The following is a 16,449-nucleotide window of genomic DNA, read 5'->3' on the forward strand; positions in this document are numbered from 1 at the left end:
GGCTCTCCTCTCACATCCAATCATTATTATATATTGCAAATAACAGGGTGGCACCACGGCACAATGGTTTGCACTGCTGCCTCATGACACTGAGGACCTGGGTTCGATCCCGGACCCAGGTCACTGTCCGCGTGGAATTTGCACATTCTCCCTGTGTTTGCGTGGGTCTGATCCCCACAATCCAAGGATGTGCAGACTAGGTGGATTGGTCACCCTAAATTGCTCTTTAATTGGAAAAAAAAGAACTGGGTACTCTAAATTAAAAAAAAACATAAATAATGAATAGCTGGGGTCCTGGCACTGATCCCTGTGGTACCAAACTAGTCACTGCCTGCCATATCGAAAAGGACTGGTTCATTCCTACTATTTGTTTCCTGTCTGCCAACCAATTTTTAATCCATCTCAATACATTACCCCCAATCCCATGAACTTCAATTTTACCTGCAAATCTCTTGTATGAGATTTTGTAAAAGGTTTTCTGAAAGTCCAAATATATCGCATCAACTGGCTCTCCCTCATCAACTTTTCTGTTTACATCCTCGAAGAATTCGAGTAGATTTGTCGAGCATGATTTCCCTTTTGTAAATCTATGCTGACACTGTCCGATCCTGCCACTGTTTTTCAAGTGCACTACTGTTATTTATTTGAGAATGAACTCTCGCATTTTCCCCACTACCGATGTCAGGCTGGCCTTTCTATAGTTCCCTGTTTTCTCTCTACCTTCCTTTTTAAATTGTGGGGTTACATTAGCTATTCTCCGATCCAGAACTATTCCAGAGTCTATAGAATCTTGGAAGATGACCACCAATGCATCCACTATTTCTAGAGTCACTTCCTTATAGACTCTAAAATGCAAATTATAAGGCCCTGGGGATTTACCGGTCTTCAGTCCCATCAATTTCCTCAACACCATTTCCCTACTAATACTGATTTCCTTTAGTTCCTCCGTCTCACTAATGCCTGAGTCCCCAACATAATTTGTCTCCTCCTTTGTGAAGACAAAAGCAAAGTGTGTATTTAATTGGTCAGCCATTTCTTTATTCACCTTTATACATTCCCCTGTTTCTGACTGGAAGGGACCAACATTTGTCTTCACCAATCTTTCTCTTCACATTACTTTAGGAGCTTTTACAGTCAGTTTTTATGTTCCCCACAAGCTTACTCTTGTATACTATTTTCCCCTTCTTAATCAATACCTTTGTCCTCTTTATCTGAATTCCAAATTCTCAGGTCTGCTGTTTTCTCTTGTCAATTTGTGTGCCTCCTCCTTGCAAGTCATGCTTTGGGCGCCTTTCCCATTTTGTTTTTGCGTCAGGTAAGAATAAACAATTGTTACAGCTCACCCATGGCTCTGTGAATGTTTGCCATTGCCTATCGAATGTAATCCCTTGAAGTAATGTTCCCCAATCAACGAGAGCCAACTCGTGCCTCATACCATCATAGTTTCCTTTATTTACATTTGGACCCGAGTCTCAGGATCAACTGCGTCACTCTCCACCTCAATGAAGAATTCTATCATGTTATGGTAGCTCAATTCTAAGTGGCCTCACAAACCCAGATTGTTAATTATTAGTTTCTCATTACACAATACCCTGTCTGGAATGGTCTGTTCTCTAGTTGGTCCCACCACGGGAACCTGAACACGTAAACCGAGATCAATCTTTGGTGCTCTACTGAGGGAGTGCCATTCTGTTGAAAGTGCAATCTTTCAGTTGAACTTCGGAAAAGCGATCCCAACTGCCCTCTCACAAAATCCCACACTACTTTGTCTCTATTTCGAAGAAGAGTTGAAGAGCTCTCCCCAACACCTGGTCAATATTTATCCTTCCGGTCAACATCATTATAACTGGCCATTATCACATTGATGTTTGTGGAACTTTGCCATGAGAAAATTGGCTGTTGTATTTTCTATCTTGAAGTGACTATTATTCATTAACTAGAGCATCATTGAGCCATCCCAAAGTTTGAAAGAGGCTGCATAAGTGTCAACTCTATCATCTTTCTGAGGGATTATTGCATCTTTGGAGACCTCTGGCATGAGATACTAAACCTACATTACACCTCAAAAGTAAAAACAGAAAGTACTTCAAAAGTATTCAGGGGCTGTTGGACACTTTGACCGTGCTACATACATGTAAGCTTTTCTGTGCAGATGTGATATTTTGTGTGCAAGTTTAATTTCCAATATGTTGACAAACCTATGTTTTGTCTTGTCAGCCAGCCATCTACTGGTCCATTGTCCAATAAGGAGGTTTGGTTTATGGAGTATGCTATGTTTTCAATTAAATGCTCCCTGCTGCCTTAATTTTCACTCCTCCTCTCCTGAGGGTGCTGACTCATGTTGCAAGGGGATCAATTGTGTCAGCGATCATTTTGCACGTGTCAAGTTAAGTCTGTGACAATAGCAAACTCCTACATGCGAGGGAAATGCGTGTCAAGCTGATGTTCTTATCAACAAATACTTACATGTGCCTTCAGTTGCAACCTTGGCTGAATTTCCCAGTCTATTATAACAGAGACCAATTTCCTCACCTTGGACCAATTCACTTATCACAAAAGAAAGAGTGCAGCTGAATTTGTTCTGTTGTGCATGGACTCTGCCACAACATGCACAAAATTTACCCACTGAGGTTTTAGGGGGAGCGCCGAAGCTGAAAGATTTACGTGCACAGTTAAGAATTATTATATGGCTTGTTCTCTGTCGAAAATATGCATTCTGATATATCTATACATAAGCATTCCTGGTGTCTTTCTTATTCCCCGATTTGTGCATTGGAAAATACTTTTCGCCTCTGAAATGTGTGGAAATTGATGCTCGGTTACAATACATTAAAAAAAAGCTTTGAAAAGTGGCAGATAATCTCAAATGCCAAGTGTCCTTTAAGCCACAATCACTGGGTGGAGAAATCAGTAGAACAGCAGGGTCTGTTCGACCAGGCTGTGCCCAGAGTCATGTCCTAGCATTCAAACAGAAGTGAGGGGCACGATTCAACTGAAAGAAATCTATATCCAGTTGTGGGCGCTTTTAGCAGGGTGTTTCTCAGGTCTGCTCCTTTCTCTGGTCACTTTGTATTCGTGCGCATGTTGCTTTTTGGGGGAGTGTCTCTCTGCCGAGGCCGCTCTTGAGTCAATTCCTGCTGGAGAGCCCAGCTGAAAACGCTCTTCGCAGATCAAGGCATCATTTTGGAGCTCTGCCCCGATCTTTTCCACCAACTCCCCACTTTTCAGCAGCCCCACCCTCCCCCCATTTTAACTCTCCCTCATCCTCCTCCACCTGGTATAGCCACCCTCCCAGGCACCCTGGTAATGCTAGGGTAGAACCTCCCTGGTGCCAGGGTGTCAGGCTGTCAGTGCCAAGGTGCCCGGGTTCCAGAAGGAGAGTGCCAAGTTGCCACCTTGCCCTATCCCCGACCACCCGGGGGCCTGGGAGACCACTCCTCTCCCTCCCCGATGCCATTGCGACTGGCCCACATTTGTGGAAACCACTACTAAAGAATTCCCTGGCGTGGTCCCCTAGACACGGCCGTTAGGTTCTGGGGGCTGGGGGAATCGCGCTAGTGAGGTGAGATCGGGATCGTGACATCTCGCCAGATTTTATGAAATATCGTGAGGCATTTCGAGCATCGTAAATCTTGCGAGAGGCTTCTCGCGAGATTCAAAGGCCTCGCCCCGACACCAATCCGGGCGTGACGAGGCTGCTGAATCGCGCCTGAGATGTCACCATGTCTGAAAGCTCAGGTGCCAGTTACCAGCACTTCAAAGAAAATGGCTGCTTATTGACATATCAATCTCTGTGAACGAAATGAGGATACAAGTCTTGGTTAAGGAAAGGAAGTGAACCTTGGTAAACAGCCACATGCTAAAGCTGCATCTAATCTCAACAAGAATGCTTTCATCTGGGAGATCTGTCAGCAACAGGAGTCTCTTCATGTCTTTGCTTTTGCACAGCAGAGCTCCTCATTTTCTCATTATGAAAAATACCATTTAGCAGGCATTTAATCCTTTGTGATTGAGAGTACATCAGATGTGGAGGATTGACAGGGTGACCACCCGCTTTGTCTGTAATAGCTCAAAAAAATCCCTTGATGTTCACACCGCACATTTCTTAATTTAGCTAAAATTCCAAAAGCAGTTAATTTAACGCCTAGAGTATAAATGCTTACCTGTTAAATAAAGCAGACATAAATATGGACCTGGTAGAGAAGAAGAAATCTGGAATGCAGATATCAAGAACTAACCAGGTGCTTATGGGCTTGTGAGGGAAGAGAAAACCTGTCATGATTTCAGTGAGGGTAACTAAGGTTTGATTTGTACCGTCCAACTTTGAAAGTGACTGGCAAATGTGATCAGTGAATATCGAGAGCAAAATTCCATATAAGTTGGTGTGCACAGAGGAGGAAATAGCAGTTTTGCACATGTACAGAAACGGAGACATGGGGCAAAATGAGCTCCCTGTGTGCCTGCTCTTTGAATCATAGGATCATAGAATTTGCAGTGTAGAAGGAGGCCATTCTGCCCTTGAAAGAGCACCCTACCTTAACTCACACTTCCACCCTATCCCCTTAACCCAGAAACCACACCTAACGTTTGGACACGATGGGGCAATTTAATGTGATCAATCCACCTAATCTCTTCATCTTTGGGCTGTGGAAGAAAACCGGAGCACCCGGAGGAAACCCACGCAGACACGGGAAGAACGTGCAGACTCCACGCAGACAGTGACACCAGCTAGGAATCGAACCCATGTCCCTGCCGCTGTGAAGCAACAATGCTAACCACCTTGCTAACGTGCCACCATTGGGCAAGACCAGTTATTGGGCCCAAGAAATTGCAGCTGATTTCCTCTCACCCCTGAAAGCTGGCCAGCTGCTAGGCTGGCATTTGGTAACTTCCAAGCTTCCTAACACCTGCCTAAAACAGTTAGGCCCTTTGAATATGCTAAACAGGAGCTAAATATGAGTCAGTCCTCAATGCCGCCATGGTACACTCAGTTTTTAAATGTTTACAAGAAGCCTAACCAGACTTCCTTAAAGCTAACGCAGGAGGTCACCACAGGAACAATAAGTAAAGTTTACTTCACGTATATTAATGCAGAGTCAGGAAAAGGCAAAGACTCCCCCAGGCCCTGCTGCAACGCTTCTCATGTCCCTGCAGCATGTTTAACCTTGGACCATCTTCACGTCAAAGCTGGCTAAATTTTCTGCAGCTCTGATCGACAAGCTGTACCTCACTGGTAAATTGGTGCCGTCAGACTGCTGCATTTATCTCAGTGAGGCTCAAGGCCCAATTTTTAGCAGCCTGATATCTTCAGGTGCACATCCCATAATCCACAGAACACAATATTTGACCCAGCCAGTTTTTCAGCCCACACGTGATATTTTAATGCAGCAAAGAGCCTAATACATCCTGTTCCTATCGAAAAAGCCATCCGTATTCAGTTTTGGAGTAGGTGATAAACTCTAACTTCAATGACATTTTTTTGTATTGATATCAAGCCAAACATATATAATTTGAAATGTGCATTAAGCTTGGGTGTCTCTGCAGTAGGTGGAAAATTAGGTTGAGATCTGATTTGATGTCATCATAAAAAATGAAGTCGCCAAGGACAGACATAATTACCTTAACTGTAATTAAACATCAAATGTTTATAATTTGATAAAATAAGTTCCATTTCTATCAGTAGAATTTTCTGAGGTACCTTGCCAGTGGGACTGTGATTGGGTGGCTTGCAAAATCCTGTGGGTGCCCATCCCACTGCCTACCTGCCCATTCCCAAATTGTAAGTTATGATCTGGGGTGGGTGTGGGAGGGGTGAGGCCCAGAGCAGCCTTCCTGGCATTTCCCCAATTAAGATCCTTAAGTGGCCAAATAATAGGCACTTCCCACCGAGCCGCAACTGTTAGCTGAGTGGAAGGAGGTCAGAGATGGGGTAAAGCCTGGCAGGTGCGCTGCCATATGCCTCGAGCAGGAAGTGGGCAGAGTGGGGGGTGGTGGTCAACCATGATCAGTCCACCAATCACCCGGATCCCCCAACCCATGTGCCCGTCCTTCCCATGGCATGTGCAACACGACCCCTAAACCCTTCACCCATCAGGAACCTCCTACCCTGGCCCAGCCAACAGACCCCCAAACACAACTTGCATTGCGGGATCCCAGCATTTTGTTCTGTAGGACTCGGTGCACTCCTAATAGCACTGCGGGGACCAGAAAACCACTGGTCAGTGAGACAGTGGGTAGCTCTCAAACACGAGGGGCGCAATTCTCCCAAAAGGGAACCAAGTCCCCTCGCGAGCGCGTTTAGCCGCGTGTTTCCCAGTGCTCGCAATGTACATCATCCATGGTAGGAGGGCCAAAGGGAAGGAAACAACCTCATTGCTTACAGCATTTCACACCTGGTAGTATTGAAATTGGTTAATTCCCAGGAGCTTGTTCTTCTCCAGCCACTCCTCAAAGCTAGCGAATATCCCATCTTCAAACAAGTCACCAAGCCACTCTAACCCTTCCTCCCTCCAAGCTCCAAAGGATGAGTCCAAAACCGCCAGCACAAAACATTGGTTTTCACAACTTGTGACCAACACCGGCATTGCAGCCAGTTTAAAATGACGGCCAAACTGTCCAAATATTCTCAACATAGCCTCGAGCACAGGGTTGACAGTTCGTTTCATCAGGAAAAACAGAAGGGGAGCCATGACCAATGCTCTCATACTGGTGCCCTTATAGTCATTACTCTCCATCCTCCCCCACATAGTCTCCATCCCCCTGTACCACCATCGCACCTTTTCAATATACGCCACCCAATAGTTGAATGACAAGTTGGCAATGCAGTGCCTCCTGACTGCCAATGCCTTTGTAAATAACTCCCTACAGGCCCAGGGCTCCCTATCCGCACAAATAAAAGATGAGATTGTAGTGATCTCTATATGTGCATGTACATAAGGGGTTAATGTGTAATCAGTAGCACCACATGATCACTAGGGGGCTGGACCAACAGGAGTATAAAAGGCAGCCACATTGGGTCTCTCTCTGTCTCTTGGGTACACTGTCACCAGGGCAATAGCAGACTAGTTCAGATGGCCAGTGGAGTTACGTATAGTTACCTTAGATAGATTTTGTTAACCTTATCACTAGTATCAAAGTTAAAGTAAAGAACTCATGCAATTATTGTTATAGTTACTAAATAAACCTTTTGTTACTACTGGACGAGTTCGAGTCTTCTTCATTGAGATTCAGAAGATCTCATCACTAACCAAGGTTTGAGTAGCACATGTTACCTACCACACAGGTAACAAAACATGTTACCACGCACGTGGCTTTAACGGAACTAGTTAGATTAGGTTAGACAAAAAGAGAAGAAAATTCAGACTGGACATTCAACTGTGGAAGACTTTGCAGGAAATGGATCCTCGACGACTAACTATGGGACTCATTGGACCTCTAGGGCAGCTGGAAACAACCGGCAATTTAAGTTATGACTGGAAAAGATTTGAACAGATAGTCCAAATATTTATCGCAGCTAATGATTTAAGCACGGTCTCTGACGCAACAAAAATAGCACTACTACTCTCAATAGGAGAGCATGAAGCTGGAGAAATCTACAATTGCTTTAATTACTTAGAAGATGAAGACAACACCAAAATAGAAGTAATACTCAAAAAATGTGATGAACACTGTAAGAGTCAGTCTGGTGAGATGCTGGAAAGATTTAACAATTGTCATAAATGCCAGAGAAATGGAGGGCCCATCACTGATTTTATTACAAACCTCAAGTTAATACCACAAAGCTGTGATTATGCTGATTTCAGAGACACTGTGATTATGAATCAATTAATTTCTGGACTATCTGATAAAAAAATTGAGGGAAGAACTATCACAAGGTAAGTATCTAACTCTAGAACTCGCTATGCAAAAATGCCTTGCTTATGAACAAAAACAAAATCAATACTTTGAGTCTCTACGAACACAGAATAAGTATCTAGAAAACAAAATCGGTAAAAATGGCGCCAATGCTCAACACGAGGCCGAGGCAGGGTTGAAATTTAAGAAGACGGAAGTTCTGAGCGGCAGCCATCTTGCGCATGTGCGGTCTGACCAGTCCGCACATGCGCACTTCCCTAAAAGATGCAAACCGGCAAAACAGTGTTCTGCGCATGCGCGAGAAGCCACGCATGCGCAGTTGCGAAAAGAGGCACAGTATGGGAAACTCGGATTGTGCATGCGCAATCGAGCCCCACGCATGACGTCACAAGCGGCATGATGTCAGAGGACCTGGGCCAAGCCCACTTAAAAGGGAAATGCACGAAAATGAACAAAAAATAATTTAAAGCTGCAAAACCCAATTTTCTTACCTCAAAAGATCGAACTTACACCAGCAATTGAAAATAACTTTCGCAACATCCTGGAACAAGCAGTCTGCACCACCCAAAGTGAAGAGCACAATGACAAATCCGAAACCAAAGAAGATGACTTGTTCATTGAACATGAAGAGAATGATAACAACTCCGAAACAAAAAGTGATGATTTGCCTATCGAACAATACACACAATACTGCTCAGACATGGCTGAGTTATTCAGATATGCTGATCACAGCATCAGCAACACGGTTGAAAAGCTCAACACTATTCTTCTCGTGGTAGATGCATTCAATACCATGATGCCATGGCAGATCGTCAATACATTGGATGACAGCAATACCCAAGAAGAAGACGGCGCCACACAGAGAGCACAGAACGACTCAGTTGAGAGAACACAGACCAACTCTACCGCGAGAACACTGCACGATTCCACAGAAAGAGCGATGACAGACTCCACAAAGAGAGCGACACAAGCCTCCACAGACAACTCGGTGACAGATTCAAAAATGGAAGCAAGCAAACACTCCATAGCGAACGCCATGCATAAACAAGACTATGAAAGTCTACCAAGCTCATGTGAACAACAAAAAGACTATGACAGTCTACCCAGCTTATTTGAGCCAGCAGAAGAAGACTATGAAACTCTACCCAGCTCATTTAACCAACAAGAAGACACTGAATGTCTACCAACTGTACCTGAGACAAGTGACGAAGAAATCACAATTCCCATACAGGATGTGCAGGATCACAGCGAGACTGACATATCTCAGCTCGTATGCACAGAAGCACTCAACAATCAGAGGAGGGCTCTTCATGAGTCCAGTGAGACCACGTCAAATGAAATCGTGAAGATTTTGACTCCAGAAGAAGAGCACCAAGAGTCCAGAGAGACCACGTCAATAGAAATTTGAAGATTTTGACTCCAGAAGAGGAGCACCAAGAGTCCAGAGAGACCACGTCAATAGAAATTTGAAGATTTTGACTCCGGAAGAGGAGCACCAAGAAACCAAAGGTGATTCGAATGGACCAGAAATAACTCCAAAGAGATCACAGATGATTCAAGTGAACCAGAAATGGCTCTAGAAGAGGAGTACCAAGGAAGCAAAGAAGAGAAATCAAATCCACCACAAATGACTGATGTCACCAACATCAGTGCAACATCAGATCATTCTCACAATTCTCAGGAAAAAACACTCAATGCAACAGAGACCACAAAGGGCACTGATACCAATAACTGTGACAATGACTCACATCATCCACACGGAACATTCATTGAGTGCAACAGGAACAACAAAAACCGCAAGAAGCACAGCAGAAACAAGAACAACAACGAAAACAAAATCCAGCGCAACAACAGCAACAACGACAACAAGAAGCGCTGCAGAAACAAGAACAACGACATCAACATCAAAAACTACCAGCACAGCAACAAAACTACAAGAACAACAACAAAACCAACAAGAAGCATAACAAAAACAGAAACAACAAGCACGACAAAAAGAACGACAACAACAAGAACAACAACGAAAACGACCAAGACAGAAACGACAATGAAACAACGACCTGTACAACATGGTACAACTCTGCACATGACGGACAATGCCACAGCACACTGCAAAATAATGGCAAGAGTACAAACATGCCATGGCATGGCAACAAATCACACAAATTCACATTTGCTCCACAACAAACAAGAAAACCAGCTTTCAAGAAAGATGACATGCAGACTAAATACCACAAACACAAGAAAAAGTCCAGGTCAGACAACAAAGATGACATATAGAATCAATACCACAAATACAGGAAAATGTCCGGGTAAGACAACAAAGAATCGCTACTGCAAGCAAAAAACAAAAGTACAAATCAGACAACAAAGTGATTCGACCATTCAAATACCCATTGATGACTTCTTGGTTACTTAAACACAGGAACACTGACGACGTTCACAAAGAAATAACAACATTGGGCAGCACGGTAGCATTGTGGATAGCACAATTGCTTCACAGCTCCAGGGTCCCAGGTTCGATTCCCGGCTTGGGTCACTGTCTGTGCGGAGTCTGCATATCCTCCCCGTGTGTGCGTGGGTTTCCTCCGGTTTCCTCCCACAGTCCAAAGATATGCAGGTTAGGTGGATTGGCCATGATAAATTGCCCGTGGTGTCCAAATTTGCCCTTAGTGTTGGGTGGGGTTACTGGGTTATGGGGATAGGGTGGGGCTGTGGACCTTGGGTAGGGTGCTCTTTCCAAAAGACGGTGCAGACTCGATGGGCCGAATGGCCTCCTTCTGCACTGTAAATTCTATGTAAATTCTATGCCTATCAACATCACCACTTCAACAACAGAAGAAGAAGGCAACTCAACCGAACAAACTCATAAAGTATGGACTCACAAATTTTTTTAAATTAAGATTGGACTCATAAATATTAATTGGCTTTGTATAATCATCAAGATCATCACAACTTGTACATAACATCATTTGTCTACTTATTTCACGCAAGCAAAAATCCTAAGAGGCTAAATGTATTAACATTTGACGGATTAACTCATTGATTTTAGGTAATGCATTTGCAAACTGCATCCATTCTGTTTGTTTTATTTTCTATGCAACAGACAGAAAATATGTAACACCAAAAAAAGGGGGATGTAGTTATCTCTATATGTGCATGTACACAAGGGGTTAATGTGTAATCAGTAGCACCACATGATCACTAGAGGGCCGGACCAACAGGAGTATAAAAGGCAGCCACATTGGGTCTCTCTCTCTCTCTTGGGTGCACTGTCACCAGGGCAATAGCAGAATAGTTCAGATGGCTAGTGGAGTTACGTATAGTTACCTTAGTTAGATCTTGTTAACCTTATCACTAGTATCAAAGTTAAAGTAAAGAACTCATGCAATTATTGTTATAGTTACTCTATAAACCTTTTGTTACTACCGGACGAGTTCGAGTCTGCTTCATCGAGATTCAGAAGACCTCATCACTAACCAAGGTTTGAGTAGCACATGTTACCTACCACACAGGTAACAAAACAGAGATCATCTGATTGACTCTCATAAAAAAAGATTTTGGAAGGAGAACTGGTAGGCACCGAAACAAAAATATAAATCTTGAGGGGATATTCACTTTAACTGACTGAACCCTTCCTTCCAAAGTCAATGGGAGATTATCCCACTTCTTTATGTCAGCCCTCACCGCTTTAACTAGTCCTTGAAATGTTACTTCTGTAGCGAGGCCCAATCATGGACCACCCAAACTCCCAGAAAATGAGAGGTCGACCTGGCGAAGCAAATAAGCAACTTTCCAAAGTCATTTCCCCTCCATGGGAGATTCACCAGAAAGCATTCGCTTTTATCCAAGTTCAATTTATACGCCGAGAATGAGCAGCTTGATTACCTCCTCTGTACTTGAGAGGGGTCCGTCACAAACAATAACAGATTGTCCGCATACATTGAGACCCTATGCTCCCTCCCCCATCTCTCTACCCCCCCACTCCACTCAATGCTATGACCAGAGGCTCAATTGCCAAGGCAAACAATAGCAGGGACAGTGGACTCCCCTATCTGTGCTTCACTTCAATTAAAACTATTTTAAACTTAAAATATTTGTATGAACGTTCGCGGTGAGGGACCTATATAACAGCTGGACCCAAGATATAAATCTCGGCTCAAAACCATACATCCCCAAGATTTCAAACAATTAGATCCACCCCACCCTATCAAATGCCTTTTCTGCATCTTTTCTGCATCTAGTGAGATAATCACCTCTGACCCAGGTGCTGGAGAGGGGGACAAAACAACATTAAGCAACCTCCAAACATTGGCCGACAACTGTCTTCCCATAGCATACCCCGTCTGCTCCTCTGATTTGACCCCTGGGAGGCGCCCCGCAGACACCTTCGCCAATAAATTTGCATCCACATTCATTAATGAAGTAAGGGCAAAGCACAGCTACAGCTTGTCTGTCCTAAAATCCACTTGCAGGACAAAACTATTCTGCCACTTGTCCGTTGAAAAAGTGTTTCACTCCCCTTGAAGCTTCAGTAGGCTCTGTGGTTTTACTGTTGCAGTGTGGCTTCTTTTGTCTCTTTATACTTCCTTGTTTATATACCATTTCACTCTCCTTGAAGTTTCAATAGACTCTGTGGTTTCATTTTGCAGCATGCCTTCTTTTATTCCTTTGTACTTTGTTGTTTACATTGAATTTTACTCCCTATTGGCTTTTACGAGCCTTTGTGGTTTCACTATTTCAGTATTCCTGATTTTATCCCTTGGTTGTTTACATTGAATTTCACATCCCATTTATTTTTATGAGCCTCTTGATTGACAGCTGACGGCTATCTCAATGGAGGGTATGCTTTGTTTGTTTTTAGAGCACTTCACAGTCTATTAACTCTGAAGTGCCCACTCTTTCGAGCAAGTGTCCTGCCTGATCGCAATTTTTCTACTTTGGATGGTTTCCAAGAAAGAGCAGCTGCTCCGTCTGACAGCAATTTATTTAGACTGGATCTTTTTCAGCCTCTGATGCCTCACAGCATACCTGCACTGGAGCACCTTTCGACCAAAGAAGCAATTGACAGCACTCAAACATTGAAGTGCAAGCGTTCCTCAATGAGGACCTTCTCACAGCCACTGTTGAATCCTTTGGATAGACACGATGACAATGCTGGGGGGACTTAGAGGCCTTTGTAGCCCTCAGGTGGTCAGGGACATAGCTGGACCATGCACTGGCATTGCCCCGGCACCCTGGCAGTGCCAATCTGGCAGCAGGGCCAATGCCTATTGTGTCTCCCTAAATGGGATTGCAAGCATGCTGTAGAGTGAGTCCTATCTTGAACCTACCCTTCATTAGTGAAAGAGTTTCAAGCAAGGAGCACATAAAGATGAGAAAACCAGCTGAGTGTGATTAAGAGTAAATTATATGTGTGTATAAGAGGCATTGTTTGCAGACTGGTGGGATTGCTTTCCTGTTCTATTTTGTTTTGCTACTTTAAATAACAGCATGCAAACACACAAGTCATAACAAACACAGCATCTAATCCATTCATTTTTATGAACATCAGAAGGAAGAAATATGCAAGGTAAAAATTATGTTTATACAGAACCTTTCACGGCAGCACATCTCAAAGTGCTTTACCGATAATGAATTACGTCAGAAGTGTAGTCACTGTTGAAACATAGGGAAAGCGGCAATCAATTTGCGCACAGAAAGACTCCACAAACGACCTGAGATACCGATCAGATAATCTATATTTGCGGCGTTGGTTTAGTAAAGGATCTGGACCCGAAGAAGAAATTCCCTGCTGTTCTCTGACCCAACAGGGCAAATGTGGCCTTGGTTTAATGCTTCATTGGAAAGACATCGGGCGGGATTCTCCGTTGCCAGACGCCGATATTGTAATCGGCGATTATGCAGAGAATTCACTCTGACGCCCAAAGAGGGACCGGTGCCGGTTTGATGTCGGTCAGCCATGCTCTGCCTCTTCCGAAATGGCGTAATCACGTCACACGCCGCAAGCCATTGCAATGGTGTTGGCGCATCATTGGCAGACACCCCCACGATGCTTCGCCCCGAATGGGCTGAGTTCCCGAACCCGCGGGACACGTGTGGCCTCAGCGGTCTGGAACCCGGCATGGTGGCAGCGGACTGTGTCCAACACCGCCACACTCGGCCGGAATCCATGTCGCTGGCCGGGGAGGCACTTCTGCGAGGGCTGGGGGGTCTGGTGGGGGGTGGCCAGGGGTTGATCTCTGGGGTCGCAGATGGTGGGTCGGGTCCATGCAAAGCCGTCGCCATGTTGTACCGCTTGTGGTCATCACTGTGCGCATGCGCAGCCAGTGACACGGCCATTCTCCAGCCATTTTCGGTGCGGAAGCTGGGAGTTTCACCCAGCGCCGCTGCTGGCCCCTCACCAGTCCTGGAATTGGTGAGGGGTACGGTGCTGATTGTTTCATCGTGGAACTCCTGCAAATTCTCCGTTCCAGCAGCACTTCGCCGCTGAAATGGAGAATGCAGCCCATCATCTCTCACAGTACAACAGCCCCTCAGTACTGCGCAAGAAGTCAATGTAGGTTACAGGTTTATGTCCCTGGAGTGGGGTGTGAATCCACAAGTTTCTGATTCTGTTTCTAAAGGGAGATTTCTGGACTATGCAAACCCATGTGTTGTGGAGGGTGTGGCTGCTGTCACAGGTCTGAAGAGCAGATGGACATATTTGTTCTGCATTCACAGGATCACAGGATTGTTATGGCTCAGAAGGAGGCCCATCATATCTGCACCATCTCTTCAAACGATCATCATTGCTTGTGTCTTTCCCTTGCCTTTTTCTTGTAACCGTACACATTATTTCTATTTAAGTAATCATCTAATACCCCTGATACCCCTGATAATACCCCGTGGGCAGCACGATAGCATTGTGGTTAGCGCAATTGCTTCACAGCTCCAGGGTCCCAGGTTCGATTCCCGGCTTGGGTCACTGTCTGTGCGGAGTCTGCACGTTCTCCCCGTGTGTGCGTGGGTTTCCTCCGGATGCTCCGGTTTCCTCCCACAGTCCAAAGATGTGCAGGTTAGGTGGATTGGCCATGCTAAATTGCCCTTAGTGTCCAAAGTGTGCCCTTAGTGTTGGGTGGGGTTACTGGGTTATGGGGATAGGGTGGAAGTGTGGACCTTGGGTAGGGTGCTCTTTTCAAGAGCCGGTGCAGACCCGATGGGCCGAATGGCCTCCTTCTGCACTGTAAATTCTATGTCTATGTCTATTTCTGAACTTTGAGGCAGTGCATTCCAGAACCGACCTACTCGCTGTGTGGAAAAAGTATTTTCTCACATCACATCCACTCCTTTTGCAAATCACCTTAAATCTGTGCCCTCCCATTCTTGATCCTTTGACAAGTGGGAACAGTCTCCTCCTTATCGACTTTGTCCAGTCCCCTTTTTGAACATCTCTACCAAATCTCCTCTCAGCCTTCTTCTCTCCAAGGAGAACAGTCCCAACCACTCCAATATGTCCTCAAAACTGAAGTTTCTCTATCTCGTTTCTCTGCTGAAATCTATACAATATATCTGGACCATTTATGTCTGGGTATAAAAATAAACTTTCCTGGATTGTAAGCTATGAATGAACTGTCTAAGTAATGTGCAACATTAAGCAAAATGACATTGTCAATGCAATTGACAACACATCAGTTTTTGTTTCATTCCAGGGGGAGGAAGCAGTATTGTTACTGGACTAGAAAACAAGAAATCCAAAGCAATGTTTTGCGGACCCAGGTTCAAATCCTGCCACTGCAGATGGTGAAATTTTAATTAAATAAAAATCTGGAATTAAAAGTCTAATGATGACGGTCATGAATCGATTGTTGTAAAAAATCCTCCAGTTCACTAATGTCCTTTAAGGAAGGAAATGTGTCATACTTATCTGGTCTGGCCGACATGTGACTCCAGATCCATAGCAACATGGTTGCCTCTTAACTTCCACCTCAAGGGCACTTAGGGATGGCAATAAAGGCTGGAACGAATAAAAATAAATTCATTCTTCATTATTTGTTAAGATATTTGGCCGTGATGGAGAGATCAAATGATATTGAGACCATTGAACAGTGGATTGCGATCTTAACACTGGCACTAACAGGTTAACATTGACTTGTGATTTTCCATTTTAAATCAGCAAAGAGGAAAGGCATTTGGTCACAGACTCAACCTATTGTGATTAAATATGATTCAGGATCTGATTTAAATTATACCCAATTTGCAAATGTTACAGGTCAAAAATGTGACAGGTCAAAAGTATTAAAGACTCTCAGAGATGGGGCCAGGTCTGGCTTCGGAATGAATTTAGGTTCGCCCCATCCTAAAAGCCAGGGACTTAAATTTTTGAGGCAGCCATGATCTTCTTCATGCTCTATCGTGTAGTCCCAATAGCAGCCACCACTGACCTCTGGCTCTGCCGAGACAGCTAGAGCTGCCCGACTGTCGGCTGGTCTTCCTTCTGGGGTGGTGGGAAGAGGGAAGGTATGGGGATGGTTGGGGGGGCAGTGGTGTTTTGAGAGGGTAATCAGTCTCTATCCCTGTAAAATGCAACCTTAAGGAATTAGTTGCAAGCAATCC

This window comes from Scyliorhinus torazame, chromosome 15 (assembly GCF_047496885.1).
Source record: "Scyliorhinus torazame isolate Kashiwa2021f chromosome 15, sScyTor2.1, whole genome shotgun sequence".
NCBI classification, from domain to species: domain Eukaryota; kingdom Metazoa; phylum Chordata; class Chondrichthyes; order Carcharhiniformes; family Scyliorhinidae; genus Scyliorhinus; species Scyliorhinus torazame.